Raw genomic sequence first — 19,555 nt, forward strand, 5'->3', positions numbered from 1 at the left:
TGGCTGAGTGTCTTTGTAGTTGTGTTTGCATCTTCTAATCTGTTCCATTGATTCTCTATCCTCAAGGTTTATTTCTTTGCCAGTTGATTTGATTTAATCAAAATCTTGTTGATTTTATCACTGTGGCTTTGTAGTATAGTTTCAATTCAGGAATTGAGATGCCTCCTCTCTTGCCTTTGTTGCCCAGAATTGCCTTGCTATTCTAGGTTTCTTCTGTTTCCAGATGAAATTTTTTTATAAGGTATGTTGTAAGGTATGTTGATGTATTTTGATTAGGCCTGCATTTAATCTGTATAACCGTTTTGGGAGTGCGGACATTTTCACAATGTTGGTTCTTCCCAACCAAGAGCAAGGAATATCCTTCCATTTTCTAATATCCTCTTCAATCTCCTGTTTTAGAGTAGCATAGTTTTTAGCATATAGATCTTTTACACTCTTGATTAGGCTGATTTCTAGGCATTTGATTTTTTTAGGCTATTGTGAAAGGTGATACTGCCATAATTTCTCACTCAATGAGTTCTTTGTGTACAAGAATGGTATTGATTTTTGAGTGTTGCCTTTGCATCCAGCTACACTGCTGAATTTGTTTATAACCTCCAGCAGTTTCTTAATGGAGTTTTGGGGGTCTTGTTTGTAGAGTATCATGCTGTCTTCAAATAGTGATAATTTAACTTCTTTTCCTATTTTTATTCCTTTTATTTCTCCCTCTTGGCTGATTGCTCTTGCTAATATGTCTAGAACTATATTGAATAGGATAGTTCTAGACATGATAGTGGATATCTAGATAGTGAATATCTCTGTCTTGTTCCTGATTTTACAGTGAAAGCTTTCAGTTTCTGTCCATTTAGTATAATGCTGGCTGTTGGGTTGTCATAAATGGCCTTTATGAGATTAAGGTACATACCATCTATTCTGAGTTACTGTAGGGTTTTTATCATGAACACGTGATGTACTTTATCAAAACCTTTTTCTGCATCTATTGAGATGACCCTGTGGTTTTTATTCTTGGTTCTGTTGATGTGATGTATTACATTTATTGATTTGCATATATTGAGCCATCCCTGCATTCCTAGAATAAGTCCCACTTGGTCATGGTGTATTATCTTCTTGATGATTTGTTGCATTCTATTTACTAGTATTTTATTGAGAATCTTTGCATCAGTGTTCATTAGTGAGATTGGTCTGTAGTTCTCCTTTTTGGTTGAGTCTTTTTTTTTTTATTTAAGAGGAAAAAGAGAAAAACACAAAACAAACCAAAGCGGCGTAAGGGTACACGCAATACAGAACTACAAAACAAAACAAAACAAAACAAAACAAAACAAAAAACCATAACAGTAAGAAATTACCTGCTAGTAGATTACACACTATTTTCTTGAAAATAGTTCCTCAAATCACAGTATCAAAGAACACAAGGTGGACATTCAAACAGGGAGACTGCAAACAGCTGTGTTCAATGTTCCAAAAACATTGATAAAGTCAGCTATTTAACACCCCCAAACACACTTGCTGTTATATCCGTTAGAGCTCCTTTTCTTTTTTTTTTTCCCTCTCTTTTTTACAACAAAATTTACACATCTTGGATTTTATTACTCCTTAGTGCTTATTACTTTCTTTGGGGGGGGGGAAGAATACAGTCAAATATGGCAAAACAAAGCTGTCAGTCAATACCAAGGATAGACGTAGCACATGGTGTAGAACAGAGTACAAGTTTATCAACAATGGTTATCAACGTTGTCCCTTGTTTCCTTAAAAAGAATTGTCTATCTTATTAGATATTATAAAGTTGGACAAAACAGTAGAGAACAAGACCAATAAAACTTAGGCGTTGTAAACATTACAGGACTTCCAAAGAAGACAATAGTCAAACCAGAATGGGTATCTTAGTGAATCTTATTGTCTTCAAAGTAGTTGCCTATGTCTTCAAACTTGATACTATCATATAGAATGGAACAGAGTCTAATCAGTCAAAACAAGATCGTGGGAGTACTACAGGACTTCAAAACAAGTTAATAGGAAATCGAAAAGAGTTACTATTTATATATCCTAATTTTTTTGAATTTTTTCTTTAATTAAGACAAACATAAGAAATGACTAAATAATTTTTTTTGAAACAATAAGGGGGAGATTGAGATAAAACAGGACATAACAATATAACAATAGAGGTCACAGCATGACTGTTTCAACAACCTAGTACTTCACCACCTTATAACCTGACTTAATAGTAGTTACCATAGTGTCTTTTTCCTTGAAATATTTGGGTAAAACTTCATATACTCTAGCTTCAAATATTTTCATATCAAGAAGCCCAGAATAAAGCCTTTCTAATTAATAACTGAAAACTTTATAAGGCTTCAAGGCCACCTAATGGGGAATCATGATTACCACATATTTTTATATATTTGAATCATTACTTACATTAGGGAAACTATTCGGTATTCACACATGCGAGATTGATTTATTTCACTTATGAGTATGGTCTCAAGCTGTGCCCATTTATTGATAAATATCTCAATGTGATCCTTCTTTATAGCTGAATAATACTCCATTGTATAGAAATACCACAACTTTTTTATCCATTCCTCAGTTGATGGGCACTTGGGTTGTTTCCAAGATCTGGCGATTACAAATTGTGCTGCTATAAACATAGGTGCACATATATCACTGTGGTATGATGCTTTCAGTTCTTCTGGGAATATGCCTAGAAGTGGAATAGCTGGAATAAATGGGATTTCCAGTCCCAACTTTTTGAGAAATCTCCAGACAGATCTCCACAAAGGCTGTACCAGTCTACACTCCCACCAGCAGTGCAGGAGAGTTCCTTTTTCCCCACAGCCTCTCCAGCATTTGTTGTCGGTTTTCTTGATCCTGGCCATTCTTTCAGGAGTGAGATGGTATCTCAGTGTGGTTTTAATTTGCATTTCTCTAATGACCAATGATGATGAGCATTTTTTCATGTATTTATTTGCCATTTGCATTTCTTCATCTGAGAATTGCATATTCATCTCAGATGCCCATTTTTGGATTGGATCTTTGAATTTCGGAGGTCTGAGTTTCTTTAATTCTTTATATGTTTTAGACAAGAGGCCCTTGTCTGAGAGAGAGTTCACTAAAATCTTTTCCCAGTTTGTGGGTTTTCTTTTCACTATGCTGGAGATTTCTTTTGACATGCAGAAACTTTTTAATAAGAAGTGGTCCCAGTTATTGATTCTGGGAAGTATTTCCTGTGCGGTTTGAGTCCTGTTCATGAATTCTTTACCTACTCCTATGTCTCCAAGGTTTCTACCTATTTTGTCTTCCAATAGATTTAGTGTTTCTGTTTTAATATTCAGATCTTTGACCCATTTAGATTTTAATTTAGTACATGGTGATAGACATGGGTCTAGCTTTAGTTTTCGGCAAATGGAGAGCCAGTTTTTCCAGCACCATTTATTAAAGAGACTGTCGTTCTTCCAGGGAACCTGCTTGGCTCCTTTATCAAAGATAAGGTGGTTGAGTGTGTTTGTAGTTGTGGTTGTATCTTCTAATCTATTCCAGTGATCTTCAGCTCTGTTTTGATTCCAATACCATGTTGATTTTACTACTGTTGCTTTGTAGTATAACTTCAAGTCAGGGATTGTGATGCCTCCTGCTTTGTCTTTGCTGCTTAGAATTGCCTTTGCGATTCTAGGTCTCTTCTGGTTCCAGATGAAATTTAGGAGTGATTTCTCTAGATCTATAAGGTATGTTGATGGTATTTCTATTGGGATTGCATTGAATCTGTATAACAGTTTTGGGAGAATGGCCATTTTCACAATGTTTGTTCTTCCTATCCATGAGCAAGGGATGTCTTTCCATTTTCTGAGATCATCTTCAATTTCCTTTTTCAGTGTATTATAATTTTCACTGTATAAGTCTTTCACTTCTTTCGTAAGAGTAATTCCTAAATATTTCATTTTTTTGCTTGCTAATGTGAATAGTCCAGTTTCTCTTATTTCCCTCTCTGTAATTTTGTTGTTCGTGTATAGGAATGCTATTGATTTCTGAGTATTGATTTTGTATCCAGCCACATTACTGAATTTATTTATTGTATCTAAGAGTATTTCAATGGAGTTTAGGGGGTCTTCTATGTAGAGTATCATGTCATCTGCAAACAATGATAATTTAACTTCTTCTTTTCCTATCTTTACCCCTTTTATTTCTCTTTCTTGCCTAATTGCTCTGGCTAGTACTTCCAGTACTATATTAAATAGGAGTGGTGATAAAGGACATCCTTGTCTTGTACCCGATTTTAAAGTAAAGGCTTTCAATTTTTGGCCATTTAGTATGATGCTGGCTGTTGGTTTGTCATAAATGGCCTTTATTATATTGAGGTAAAGACCATTTATTCCAATTTTCTGTAAAGTTCTTATCATGAATAAGTGTTGGACCTTATCGAAGGCTTTTTCTGCATCTATAGAGATGATCATGTGATTCTTATTTTTGGCTTTATTGATATGGTGGATTACATTTATTGATTTGCGTATGTTGAACCATCCTTGCATTCCTGGGATGAATCCCACCTGGTCATGGTGTATAATCTTCTTGATGATTTGCTGGATCCTATTTGCCAATATTTTATTGAGGATTTTTGCATCTGTGTTCATTAGGGAGATCGGTCTATAGTTCTCTTTTATAGTTGGGTCTTTCTCAGGTTTTGGTACTAGAGTAATATTTGCTTCCAGGAATGACTTAGGAAGGATTGCTTCCCTTTCAATTTCATTGAATAGTTTGAGGAGTGTCGGCATTAGGTCTTCTTTATATTTCTTGTAGAATTCTGCAGTGAATCCATCTGGGCCTGGGCTCTTCTTGGTGGGCAAGGACCCAATTACATTCTCAATTTCATTAGCAGAGATTGGGTTATTCAACAGTTTTATATCCTCTTGATCTAGCTTTGGTACTTCATATGCTTCTAAGAATCTGTCTATTTCTTCTGTGTTATCAAACTTTTGAGAGTAGAGGTTTTCGAAATAGGTGTTGATGATCCTCTGTATTTCTATTGGGTCTGTAGTGATTTCTCCTTTTTCATTTCTTATTGCATGAATTTGAGCTTTTTCTTTCCTTTTTAAAATAAGGTTGGCTAGGGGCTTATCAATTTTATTTATTCTTTCAAAGAACCAACTCTTTGATTCGTTGATTCTTTGGATTGTTTTCTTAGTCTCTATTGCATTGATTTCTGCTCTGGTTCTTATAATTTCCTCTCTTCTTTTGGCTTTGGGCTTGACTTGCTCTTCTTTTTCTAGCTGTTTGAGGTGTAGCATCAAGTTATTTACTTGTATTCGTTCTGTTTTCCTGATGTGGGAACTCAGTGCAATAAATTTTCCTCTCAGAATGGCTTTCATTGCATCCCACAGATTCCGGTAAGTTGTATCTGCATTTTCATTTTCTTTTAGGTATTGTTTAATTTCTTCTGTGACCCACTGATTACTCAAGAGTGTGTTATTTAGTTTCCATGTGTTTGCGGAATTTTTGCAGTATCCTTTGTCATTAATTTCTAATTTCAGAGCGCTATGATCCGATAATATGCAAGGGATGATTTCAACTCTTTTGCATTTGCTTAAATATGTTCTGTGAGCTAATATATGGTCTATTTTAGAAAATGATCCATGTACTGCTGAGAAGAATGTGTATTCTGATGTTGTTGGGTGGAACATTCTGTATATGTCTATCAAACCCATTTGTTCACAGGTGTGATTCAGTTCTGTTATTTCTTTGCTCATTTTCTGTCTGGTTGATCTGTCCCTTGGTGTCAGTGGTGTATTAAGGTCTCCTGTTACAATTGTGTTACTGATAATTTGAGTTTTCATTTCTGTTAATAATTGTTTTATATAACTGGGTGCTCTGGAGTTTGGTGCGTATATATTTAAGATAGTTATCTCTTCCTCTTGGAGTTTTCCCCTTACGAGTATGTAGTGACCTTCTTTGTCCTTTATGGTCATTGTTGGTTTAAAGTTCACGTTGTCTGCAAACAGAATGGCTACTCCTGCCTTTTTTTGGATTCCTGCTGCATGAAGAATTGTTTTCCATCCTTTGACTTTCAGTCTGTGAGTATCTTTCTGGGTTAGATGGGTTTCCTGTAAACAGCATATGGTTGGATTTTGTTTCTTGATCCATTCTGCTAGTCTGTTTCTTTTGATTGGTGCATTGAGACCATTTACATTAATGGTTATTACTGTTAAATGCTGGTTAATTGTAGGAATGTTATCTCTCTGCTGTTGCATCTTTATCTTTCGGTTCTGTTTAATTATTTGCTTTGCTTAGTGGTTTTTTCCTTTGTGTATCTAAACTGTCTTTCAATATTTTTTGCAGGGTTGGTTTGGTGTTCATGAAGTTCTTCAGCTGTTCTTTGTCATGGAAGTATCGTATTGCACCATCTATTTTGAATGATAGTTTTGCAGGATATATCAGTCTTGGTTGGAAATCATTTTGCTTTAGGATCTGGAATACTTCACTCCATGCTCTTCTTGACTTTATCGTTTGTGCTGAGAAGTCTGCTGTGATTCTGATAGGTTTTCCTTTATAAGTGATTTGTCTTTTCTCTCTGACAGCTTTTAATAATCTATTCTTGTGTTGGATTTCTGGGATGGTGACTATTATATGTCTGGGTGTAGTTTTATTTTGGTTATGACTGTTTGGAATTCTATATGCTTCACTGATCCTGATGTCAGTTTCTGATCTCATGCTTGGGAAATTTTCAGCTATTACTTCTCTAAATATCCTCCTGACATCCTTCATGTTGTCTCCCTCTCTTTCATTAATCCCTATCATTCTTATGTTATTCTTCTTTGCATCGTCTTGCAGTTGTTGAATTGTTGTTTCCTGGTTACTTGTTATTTTCAAAAGATCTTTCCTTTCCTGTTCACTAGCTGCAATCCTGTCTTCAAGGTCTGAAATTCTATCTTCACTTTCATTAAGGCGGTTTTTACAACTTTCAGTGGAGTTTTTTATTTCCTGTATATCTCTGTGCATCTGCATTATGTATTCTGTTTGTTTCTTATATTGCTCGTCTAGGGATTCTATCTTTTTGTTTAGTTCCTCCAATTTTTTATCTGTGTTTTCTTTAGATATATTTAGAATCTCTTTCATTTCTTTTATCATTTCTTCTTTTATCTGGGAGATTATTTCGAGTTTGAATTTCTTTAAAGCTTCCTGGAGTTGCTTGTCAATTTCAGTGGCTATTGTGTCCGATATATGAGGTGGATGGGATATATTTTCTTCTATATACATCGCTCCTAGGGTTTCTTGAGATGGGCTGGAGGTTTGAGGTTGTAATTTGGTCTTTCGTTTTGTCATTTTCCTATATTTCTGTGTTTCAAGTGTTACTTGAAAGCTTCCTCAGGATCTGTTGAAAATCCCCTTCTATGTTTGGAGCTACTGGGACTCTGGCGCCGCGCTACTCCAAGCCATTAGGCCTACAGAACCAGTGGCCCTCCTCTGCCTGCTCAGAACTCCGCAGTTCCAGACAAGCTGGGCCTCAGGGACACTGTGCGCCCACCTGCCCCTTGGAAGCTCCACAGTTCTTCAATCGCAGCCGGGTTAGGGTACTCATTTGGTTGAGTCTTTCTCTTGTTTCTATTGGTATCAGGGTAATACCTGCCTCCAAGAATGACTTAGGGAGGACTGATTTTCTTTCAAATTTTTTGAAGAGTTTAAGGAGTATTTGCATTAAATCTTTTTTAAATTTCTTATAGAATTCAGCCATGAATCCATCAGGACCTAGGTTTTTCTTTGTTGATAAGTTTTTAATCACGTTTTCAGTTTCAGTAGCTGATATTGGATTATTTAAGATTTCTATATCTTCTTGATTATGCTTCGTAGTTCATATGTTTCTAGGAATCTGTCCACTTCCTCTGTGTTTTCCACCCCATAGCGATTTTCAAAGTAGATTTTCATGGTCTTTTGAATTTTAATGGGCTCTGTAGTAATTTCCCTCTTTTCAGTCACTATTGCATGGATTTGAGTTTTTTCTTGATAAGGTTGGCTAGAGGTTTATCAAGTTTGTTTATCCTCTCAAAAAACCCAGCTCTTTGATTTGTTAATTCTTTGTATTTTTTGTTTCAATTGTATTAATTTCTGCTCTAATCTTTAAAATTTCCTCTCTTCTATGAGCTTTGGGTTTGACTTGCTCTTCCTTTTCTAGAAGCTTGAGATGTAGCATTAGGTTATCTATTTGTGCTTATTCTGTTTTCTTGATGTGACTATTTATTGCTATATATTTTCCTCTTAGGACTGCTTTCATTGCATCCCATAGGTTACAATATGCTGTGTCTGCATTTTTGTTGTATTGTAGGTATTGTTTTATTTGTTCTTTAATTTCATCTGTAATCCACTATTTGTTCAGAAGGTTGTTATTTAATTTCCATGTATTTATGCAGGTTTTTCAGGTTCTTTGCCATTGACTTCCAATTTTAGTGCACTATGATCTGATATTATGCATGGGATAATTTCACTCCCTTTGCATTTACTTAAGAATGTTTTATGGGATAATATATGGTCTATTTTGAAGAATATCCCATGTGCAGCTTAGAAGAATGTATATTCTGATGTGGTTGGTTGGAACACTATGTAAACATCCACTAAGTACATTAAGTCCACTAAGTACATTAAATCCACTAAGTGATTCACAGGTGTGATTCAGTCCTGTTATTTCTTTGATGACTTTTTGTCTCATTGATCTATCTCTTTGTACCCATGGCTGACTTCTCAGCACACAGTGGGGTGTTAAGTTCTCCTCTTACAATTGTGTTCTTGTGTATTTGATTTTTCATGTCCATTAGTATTTGTCTTACATAGTTGGGTGCTCCTGTATTTGGTGCATATAGAGTTATAATTGTTTTGTCTTCCTCTTCTAGTTTTCCAATAAGTATGTAGTTTTCTACTATAGCTCTTTTAATCACTTTAGGTTTGAAGTTCACTTTTTCTGCAAACAAGGTGGCTAACCCTCCTTTTTTCTGGGGTCCTGTTGCATGGAATACTTTTTACCATCCTTTGACTTTTAATCTATGAGTTTCTTTTTGAGTCAGATGTTTCTTGTATACAGCATGTAATGAGGACCTGTTTCTTAATCCATTCTGTCAATGTGCTTCTTTTGACAGGTGAATTGAGGTCATTTACATTTATGAATATCACTGGTATGTACTGGCTTGACTTTGCCATATTATGTTCCTGTTCTTGATTTCCTGCTTTCCTCCCTTGTTTAATTTCTTGTCCAGGCTTGTGGTTTGTTTCTGTAGTTGTTCTGGTCATTGTGGTCATTTTTAACTCTTTCTGGTATGTCTTTCAATACTATTTGAAGGGTTGGTTTGGTAGATATGAATTTCTTCAGTTTTTCTTTGTTATGGAAGTATCTTATTTCTCCATTAAATTTGAAAGATAATTTTTCTGGTTACATCAGTCTGGGTTGAAAACTGTTTTCTTTTAGGGCCTGAAATTACTTCATTCCAAGCTCGTCTTAATTGAAAGTGTGTGCTGAGAAGTCTGACATGGGTACATATTGACCAGTACCTACCAGGATCCTCTGTCTGGGTGAGGGACCACCATATCTCCTTTCAAACCAGCACTCCCACTCCACCTCAGTTCAAGGTTCTTGGAGGGGTAGTGGGAGCCAACGTTCACAGCAGTGCTTGATCTAAGAGATGGGGAGGGTAGCCTAGGGTAGTGGGTTGAGTCAGGATGAGTGTGGCAGTTCTATGCATCAGCATAGGGGAGGAACATGCTGAGTCAATGGCAGGACTCAGCATCCAGAGCCAGGAAGGAGCATAGCAGTCATCTTCTGTGCAGTGGTAGTAGAAGGGTGCTGATGTGGGCAACTCAAGCACAGCTTCCTGAGCTGGGGTAAAGCTTGGTGTCGGGGATGCTGAGGCAGTCAGGCAGGCCCAGTGGCATGAGCCAGGGTGGAGCTTGGTAGTTTCCTCTTTGTGGTTCCTTCCATCATGCAGAAGCGGCAGTGCAGGTGTGCTGAGGTTTGCTGGCAAGTCAACATTCACTTTTGAATATGGTGCTCATTTTAAATCAGGAAGCAAGAAAGGAACAGAGTGGAGAGGTGTCACATGGTGAAATCTCTACTGGCAAAGAGGAGCTATCAGAAGCCATTTATCTCTCTCCAGAGTGAAAGCTCAGCTCCCACACAGCCCGAGAAATAATGGCCATGAGTAGCAGCTCTGCACATGCCTCAGTGCATGAATGGATTGAGGAAGATGTCTGTGCTCGGCTGTGCTCTGGCAGCTCTCCACATGACCCTGCCACCACAGTCAAGAAGAGCATGAACTGAAGTATTTCAGACCGTAAAGGAAAACGATTTTCAACCAAAGCTGATGTACCCTGAAAAACTGTCCTTAAAAATGGATGGAGATATAAGATACTTCCAAGACAAAGAACAGCTAAAGAACTTCATTATCATAAGATCAACCCTGCAAGGAATACTGAAAGACAGTTTAGATACACTTAGGAAAAAACCACTAAGCAAAGCAGACAATTAAACAGAACAGAAAGATAAAGATGCAACAGCAGAAAGATACCATGTTAACAATAAACCAATATAGAACAGTTACAACAATTAATGTCAATGGCCTCAATTCACCAATTAAAAGAAACAGACTTGCAGAATGGTTCAGTAAGCAACATCCAAACATATACTAAGAAACCCATCTAACCCTAAAGAAAACTCACAGACTGAAAGTCAAGGATGGGAAACAATGCTTCATGTAACAGGAACCCCCCAAAAAACGTAGATGTAGCCATTCTGTTTGCAGACAATGAGAACTTCAAACCAAGAATGATCAGAAAAGATGAAGAAGGTCATTACATACTTCAAGAAAAAGAGATAACTATCTTAAATATATATGCACCAAATTCTAGAGCACTCAGTTATACAAAACAAGTATTAACAGAAATGAAAAACCAAATTATCAGTAACACAATTATAACAAGAGACCCTAACACACCACTGACACCAATGGACAGATCAACCACAGAAAATCAGCAAAGCAATAACAGAACTGAATCACACCTGTGAATAAATGGACTTGATAGACATATATAGAGTGTTCCATTTAATAACATCAGAATACACATTCTTCTTAGCAGTACATGGGACATTCTCTAAAATAGACCATATACTAGCCCACAGAACATATGTAAATGAAGGCAAAAGTGTTTAAATTATCCCATGCATGTTACCAGACCATAGCGCCATGAACTAGAAATTAATGATAAAAGAAAATGCAAAAATCTCACAAACTGAAAGTCATGGAAATTGAATAACACATTCTTGAGTAATCAGTGGGTCACAGGGAAAATTAAAGAAGAAATTAAACAATACGTACAACAAATGAAAATACAAGTACAACTTATCAGAATCTGTGAGATTCTGTCCTCAGAGGAAAAATTATTGCACTGAGTTCCCACATCAGGAATGAATACAAATAACCTGCTGCTACACTGTAAATATCTAGAAAAAGAAGAGCAAGTCAAGCCCAAAGCCAAAAGAAGGGAGGAAATTATAAAAATCAGAGGAGGAATTAATGCAATAGAGACTAAGTAAAGAATCAATGAATCAAAGAGTTGGTTCTTTGAAAGAATAAATAAAATTGATAATCAATTAGCCAAGCTTATTTTAAAAAGGGCAGAAAAAGTTCAAATTCATGCAACAAGGAATGAGAAAGGCGAAATCAATACAGACTGTATAAATACAGGAATATAATCAACACCTGTTTTGAAAATCTCTATTCTCAAAAGTTTGATAACACAGAAGAAATAGACAGATTCCTAGAAATATATGAAGTACCAAAGCTAGGTCAAGGAGATGTAAAACTGCTGAATAACCCAATTTCTATTAACGAAATTGAAAATGTAATTAAGTCCTTACCTACACAGAAGAGCCCAGGCCCAGAGGGACTCACTGTGGAATTCTACAAGAAATACAAAGAAGACTTATTGCCAACACTCCTCAAACACTTCAATGAAATCTAAAGGGAAGCAACCCTTCCTAAGTCATTCCTGGAAGCAAATATTACCCCAGTACCAAAACCTGAGAAACACACAACTAAAGAATAGAACGACAGGCCAATCTCCCTAAAGAATACAGATGCAAAAATCTCCAATAAAATATTGGCAAATAGGATGCAGCAAATCAAGAAGTTTATACACCATGACCAAATGGGATTCATCCCAGGCATGCAGAGATGGTTCAACATACATAAATCAACAAATGTAATCCACCATATCAATAAAGTCAAAAGTAAAAATCACATGATCATTTCTGTAGGTGCAGAAAAAGCCTTTGAGAAGGTCTAACATTCATTCATGATAAGAACCTTACAGAAAATCGGAATAGATGGTCTTTTCGTAAATATAATAAAGGCCATCTATGACAAACCAATAGCTAGTATCATACTAAATGGCCAAAAATTGAAGGCCTTTACCTTAAAATCAGGCAGAAGACAAGGATGTCCTTTATCACCACTCCTATTTAATATAGTAATGGAAATACTAACCGGAGCAATTAGACAAGAGTGAGAATCAAAAGTGGTAAAGATAGGAAAAGAGGAAGTTCAATTATCATTATTTGTGGATGACATGATACTCTACATAGAAGACCCCCAAAATTCCATTGAAAGACTCCTAGATATGATAAACAAATTCAGTACTGTAGCTGGATACAAAATCAATACTCAAAAAAATCAATAGTATTCCTATACACTAACAACAAAATCACAGAGAGAGGAATAAGAGAAGCCAAACCCTTCACACCAGCAATCAAAAAAGTGAAATATGTAGTAATTATTCTCACAAAAGAAGTGGAAGTTCTATACAGGGAAAATTATAATACACTGAAAAAAGAAATTGAAGAGGATCTCAGAAAATGGAAAGACATCCCTTGCTCATGGATAGGAAGAATAAATATTGTGAAAATGGCCAATTTCCCAAAACTGTTATACAGATTCAATGCAATCCCAATAAAAATACCATCAGCATCCCTCATAGTTCTAGAGAAATCACTTGTAAAATTCATCTGGAACCAGGAGAGACCTAGAATAGCAAAGGCAGTTCTAAACAGCAAAGGCAAGGCAGGAGGCATCACAATCCCTGACTTGAAGTTATGCTACAAAGCATCACAATCCCTGACTTGAAGTTATGCTACAAAGTAATAAAATCAACATGGTACTTGAGTCAAAACAGAGCTGAAGGTCAATGGAATAGATTAGAACATACAATCACATCTACCAACATACTCAACCACCTTATCTTTTATAAAGGGTCCAAACATGCTCACTGGAAGAACAACAGTCTCTTTAGTAAACGGTGTTGGAAAAACTGGCTCTCCATGTGCTGAAAACTAAAACTAGCCCCATGCCTATCACCATGTACTAAATTAAAATCTAAATGGATTAAAGATAAGAATATTAAAACAGAAACACTAAATCTATTTGAAGACGAATTGGGTAAAAACCTTGAAGACATAGAGATAGGTAGAAAATTCATGAACAGGACTCAAACCACACAGGAAATACTTCCCAGAATCAATAACTGGAATCACATCTTATTAAAAAGTTTCTGCACATGAAAAGAAATCTGTAGCATAGTGAAAAGAAAACCCACAAACTGGGAAAAAAACCTTAGTGAACTGTCCCTCAGACAAAGGACTTCTGTCTAAAACATACAAAGAATTAAAAAATAATCAGACCCCGAAATTCAAAGATACACTCCAAAAATGGGCATTACACACAATTCTCAGATGAAGAAATACAGATGCAAATAAATATATGAAAAAATGTTCATCATCATTACTCATTAGAGAAATGCAAATTAAAACTACACTGAGATTCCATCTCACTCCTGAAAGAATGGTCAGGATCAAGAATACTACCAATAACAGTTGCTGGATAGGTTGTTTGGAAAAAGGAACTCTCCTGCACTGTTGGTGGGAGTGTAGACTGGTGCAACCATCGTGGAGGTCAGTCTGGAAATTTCTCAAAATCCATTTTTTTCCAGCTACTCCACTTCTAGGCATATTCCCAGAAGAACTTAAAGCATCATACCACAGTGTTATGTGCAACTATGTTTATAGCAGCACAATTTGTAATTGCCAGATCTTGGAAACAACCCAAGTGTCCATCAACTGAGGAATGGATAAAAAAGTTGTGGTATTTCTATACAATGGAGTATTATTCAGCTATAAAGAAGGATCACATTGAGATATTTATCAATAAATGGGCGCAGCTTGAGACCATACTCATAAGTGAAATAAATCAATCTCGCATGTGTGAATACCGAATAGTTTCCCTAATGTAAGTAATGATTCAAATATATAAAAATATGTGGTAATCATGATTCCCCATTACGTGCCTTGAAACCTTATAAAGTTTTCAGTTATTAATTGGAAAGGCTTTATTCTGGGCTTCTTGATATGGAAATATTTGAAGCTATAGTATATGAAGTTTTATCCAAATATTTCAAGGAAAAAGACAGACACTATGGTAACTACTATTAAGTCGGGTTATTTGGTGATGAAGCACGAGGTTGCTGAAACAGTCATGCTTTGACCTCTTTTGTTATATTGTTATGTCCTGTTTTAACTCAATCTCTCCCTTATTCTTTAAAAAAATTATTTAGTTATTTCTTATGTTTGTTTTAATTAAGGGGAAAAATTTAAAAAAATTAGAATATATAATAGTAACTCTTTTTGATTTCCTATTAACTTGTTTTGAAGTCCTGTAATACTCACATGATCTTGTTTTGACAGATTAGACTCTGTTCCATTCTGTATGATAGTATCAAGTTTGAGGGAATAGGCAACTACTTTGAAAGCAATAAGATTCACTATGATGCCCATTCTGGTTTGACTATTATCTTCTTTTGAATTCCTGTAATGTTTACAAGGTTTAGGTTTTATTTGTCTTATTCTCTACTGTTTGTTCAACTTTATAATACCTAATGAGATAGACAATTCTTTTTAAGGAAACAAGAGACAGCGTTGATAACCATTGTTGATAACCTTGTACTCTGTTCTACATCATGTGCTATGTCTATCCTTGGTTTTGACTGACAGCTTTGTTTTGCCATATTTGACTTTATTCTCTCCCCCCCTCCAAAAGAGTAATAAGAACTAAGGAGTAATAAAATCCAAAATGTGTAAATTTTGTTGTAAAAAAGAGAGGGGGAAAAAAAAGAGCTCTAACGGATATAACAGCAAGTGTGTTTAGGGGTGTTAAATAGCTGACTATATTAATGTTTTTGGATCATTGAACACAGATGATTGCAGTCTCTCTGTTTGAATGTCTACTTTGTATTCTTTGATACTGTGATTTGAGCAACTATTTCCAAGATGATAATATGTAATCTATTAATAGGTGATTTCTTACTGTTATGTTGGTTTTTTTTTGTAGTTCTGTATTATGTTTACCCTTACACCGCTTTGTTTTGTTTTATGTTTTTCTCTTTTTCCTCTTAAATAAAATTTTAAAAAAAGAATACTACCAATAACAATTGCTGGATAGGTTGTTTGGAAAAAGGAACTCTCCTGCACTGTTGGTGGGAGTGTAGACTGGTGCAACCATCAATGGAGGTCAGTCTGGAAATTTCTCAAAATCCATTTTTTTTGCTATTCCACTTCTAGGCATATTCCCAGAAGAACTGAAAACATCATACCACAGTGATATATGTGCACCCATGTTTATAGCAGCACAATTTGTAGTAGCCAGATCTTGGAAACAACCTAAGTGTCCAACAACTGAGGAATGGATAAAAAAAGTTGTGATATTTTTATACAATGGGGTATTACTCAGCTATAAAAATGATCACATTGCCATATTTATAAATAAATGAATGCAGGTTGAGACTGTACTCATAAGTGAAATAAATGAAATTTACATGTATAAATATCGATTAGTTTCCCTAGTGTAAGAAATGGTAAGAATACATGAAAGTTTGTGGTTATCCTGATTCCCCATTATATGGCTTTGAAGCCTTATAATGTTTTCATTCATTAGTTGGAATGTTTTTATTCTGGGTTGTTTGATTTTATTGTCTGTGAGGGTATGAGCAGCTATTTTGAAGAAAACAAGAGATTATAATGGCTAGTGATGATTTAATATCATCTTTTTTTGAAGTTCCACCAAGCTTTTGTTCTTCTGTCTCCATCAGTTTTATCATGTTGTATCTTACTGGATTTTATTAGATGTGATAGTATAAACAAAATTTTTATGAACAAGGAGATAAGATAGTAAGCATTGTTGGTGTTTTCTTTTAGTTGATTATGAATACCCTGTAATACTTTTGTTCTCTTGGATGGTTTTACACTGTCTTATTATGTTTGATACTATAGTATATGAAGTTATACTCAAATATTTCAAGGAAATATTATGTTAGCTACTGTACTATGTTAGCTACTGTTATGTCACGTTGTCTTGTGGCAAAACACTATGTTGCTTAAATTGTCCTGTAGTGACCTGTTTTATTTTTAATTTTTATTTTTTTAAATAAAAAAGAGTTTGCTCATAAGTGAAATGACTAAGTCATATATGTGTAAGCATCATATTGCTTCACTAGTGCAAAAAGCTGAAAGAAACAGCATATGTATATGTGTATATGTATATAATATAGTTAAGATAGTCATATTCCTGATTTCTCTGCATTCACTGAAAAGAAAGATTTGTGCAGGTATTGTTTGGACAATAGAATTTAGATGAGGTCTGTGTGAATGATTTGGGGATAACAATGTACTATATAATATATATATATATATATATATATATATATACATATATATATATATATATATATATATATATATAATTGTTGCCTCCTGATTGACTTGTGTTGGAAATTTCTTTTATATTTTTATTTTCATTTTTTCACCTTTGAAATAAAATGGCTTTTAAAAACGAAAACAAAAAAGAATGCTCCCCTTGAGATAGAGCTCTCTCAAAGCAGAAGAGGGTCCAGAGATGAGGGGAAGGGACAAAAACAGGATGAGAAAAGGAAGTAAGTTTATGTACCAATTCTACACAAGAGGTAAAAATATTGTGCACTGTAAACATGGAAAATTTTTTAAAAAGAACACTTTTCCTGATAGGTTACACTAACCAGAAAGCAATTCTCAAGTCCTGTTTTGTGAATGTACAAATGTACAAATATAGTTGTGTTGTCATGGTTTCCTTAATTTCCTAATCAATTTAAAGTATTTTCTTTTCATAGTCATTTTGACTTTGGGAAAGAGCTAGCAGTTGCATGGTGTCAGATCTGGGGAATAATGTGGATAAGGACACATAGTAATGTTTATGTGAGCTTGCCTTTCTGTTGAATATTTACCTCAATTCACTGATTAGTAAATCTATATAGTATTCAACAAATTTGGAAAGTATTTGAACATTTCTTTAGATATTTTTTCTTGTGGTACCTACTTCTCTCATACCTCTCCTTGGGATTCTATTCTTAAATCATGCCATTTGAAGTTTTCCTCAAGTTCATGTTCTTTCATTACAACTTTTTGGATTTTGCTTCATTAGTTTTAATTACTTTGTCTACAGAGTCACTGATCTTTTGTGATGCTATTCTTGTTTGCATTTTTTTTCTTGGAAACTCTTGCCAGACATAGGTCTTTGCTTCCAATCTCTGAGTTATTGACCATTTTCTGATACCTTCAATCATTGTGTAATAGATGAAGTCTATTATGGTAGATTTTCAAAGAGGGAAGGAAAATGTGGTCTACCTCTTACCTCTTGAGGTAGAATCCAGAAGCTTGAATTCATGTCTCTGACTCAAATTCCTTCAACTTGCCACATGGCACAATGACTACTTTGCAGATGGACTGGGTTATATTTTAGAATATATGGTATGAACCCTCAGTGGCACATTCTTATTACAAATCTTTGTGGTTTATTTTAGGTGTCAATATAGATTCATCCCTGCTTTCACTAAAGCCTCAGAGTAAAGATAGGATCTTCACTAGGAGGCCATTTGTTCCAAGATGTAGCTACAGCTCTTATTATATCCTGGCTTCTCAAGCTGTTGCAGGTGTAAAGAAGGAGGCTGCCTGGTTTGGTGCAATGGAAAAATTGCTTCTAACTGTTAGAAAAGAAAGTCTTTTCCCAGAAGCAATATGAGAACGGGCTTATTCCTGTTTGGTGAGATGTCCTCCCAGGCTACAAATTCATTTCTGGCAGAAGGGATGAGAGACAAGAGTCTCAGCTACCCTGATGATGGTAACCATTTTTTGACAGAGGGGACATTTGAGTAACTATAGAGAATTCTATTGTCTACCAGGAAAGTTATAGATTAGTCCCCAATACAGACATGGACTGTTGGCTTCCAGTGATTCAGCAAAAGAAGGCAACCCAGTCTGGCCTACTCTGGGCCCATAAGACTGATGAAAGGGTTTTAATTTCATCCAAGTTGAAGCCTTTGAGAGTCCTTATATTTTAATATGAAGGATCATTAATTATTTAGTATCCATATCCCTTATAACTCATATATTGGTCTTTGGACAGAGAGTATGATCTATCAGATTGGATTTTCTTGCAAGTACCAGGTGATTTTTGTGCAATGAGGACTGCATTTATTATGTGCATATTTTCAAGGGTCTTAGGGTCAAAGGGAAGCTTCCAATCTCTAGGGCCATGACCAGGTCCAGCCTCAGGCCTCTGGCCCAGACTGTGGGGTGTTTCCACCTCTGTGCCACCATTACTACTGCGCATGGGAGGCGCCGAGCATACCTACATCTGAACACACCCTGGCAGAGCTCATTGCCCAGAACCTCCACTGTGCAGCCAGGATGGCTCCACCAGCCCCTCTGAGTGCAATTTGGGAATGAGACCAGGAAGCCAGGTGCAGTGCACACAGAACCCAAACCACAATGCCTGGCTTCTTGGCTTGCACCTCTGCATCTCAGGCAAGACTGGCTGCACAAAGATCCCACTATATGTCCTCAGCTGCTTGAACACACACACAGGAAAGACAGTGGTTTGAGAGGTGTGCCTAGGTAGCAGTGCAGCTCTCCTAGCTGCCCTCAGCAAAAGGGCTGGAGCCCCTTCCCAGTAGAAACACCCTTCCATCTTTCACACGGACTTTCCCTCTCTTCTTTAAGGATGAGACAATCCTTCGGAGACTAGCCTGTGAAGCTGGCACTCCAGTCCTGGATGAGGGGCTTGTGCCACCTTCATTGACAGAGACCTCTGCAAGTGGTGGTGGTGGCTCTGGCGAGCTGTGGCAGGGCAGTAGCAAGTCCTGACCCAGTGGGGCCAACGTGTAAAGCCCTGGTATTCAGAGAAAACCTCAGAAAAGCCTGTGGATGTTCCTTAGTGCCATGGACCTGTGATGGAGATGGCCCTACGCATAGTCAAACCCAAAATTCTTCACAGGTACACACAGACACACAGACACACAGAATGAAACACATTCTGTCACATTCATGCAAACACACACACAATCTTAAAAGCACATTCACACAAACAGACAAAACACAGACACTAAAAGACATATACACACACAGAAACACAAACACACACCCAGAGAGAGAGAGAGAGAGAGAGAGAGAGAGAGA

The 19,555-nt window shown here is 36.1% G+C and overlaps 1 pseudogene; it reads left to right on the top strand.

Moving 5' to 3' along the window:
* LOC101788681 (vomeronasal type-2 receptor 116-like) overlaps nt 1–19,243 on the top strand; it is a 30,606-nt pseudogene extending 11,363 nt beyond the window's left edge.
* Nucleotides 19,244–19,555: the final 312 nt, after the last annotated feature.

This window comes from Cavia porcellus, unplaced genomic scaffold, assembly GCF_034190915.1.
Source record: "Cavia porcellus strain 051 isolate PalLab524CR breed Dunkin Hartley unplaced genomic scaffold, mCavPor4.1 scaffold_7, whole genome shotgun sequence".
NCBI lineage: Eukaryota > Metazoa > Chordata > Mammalia > Rodentia > Caviidae > Cavia > Cavia porcellus.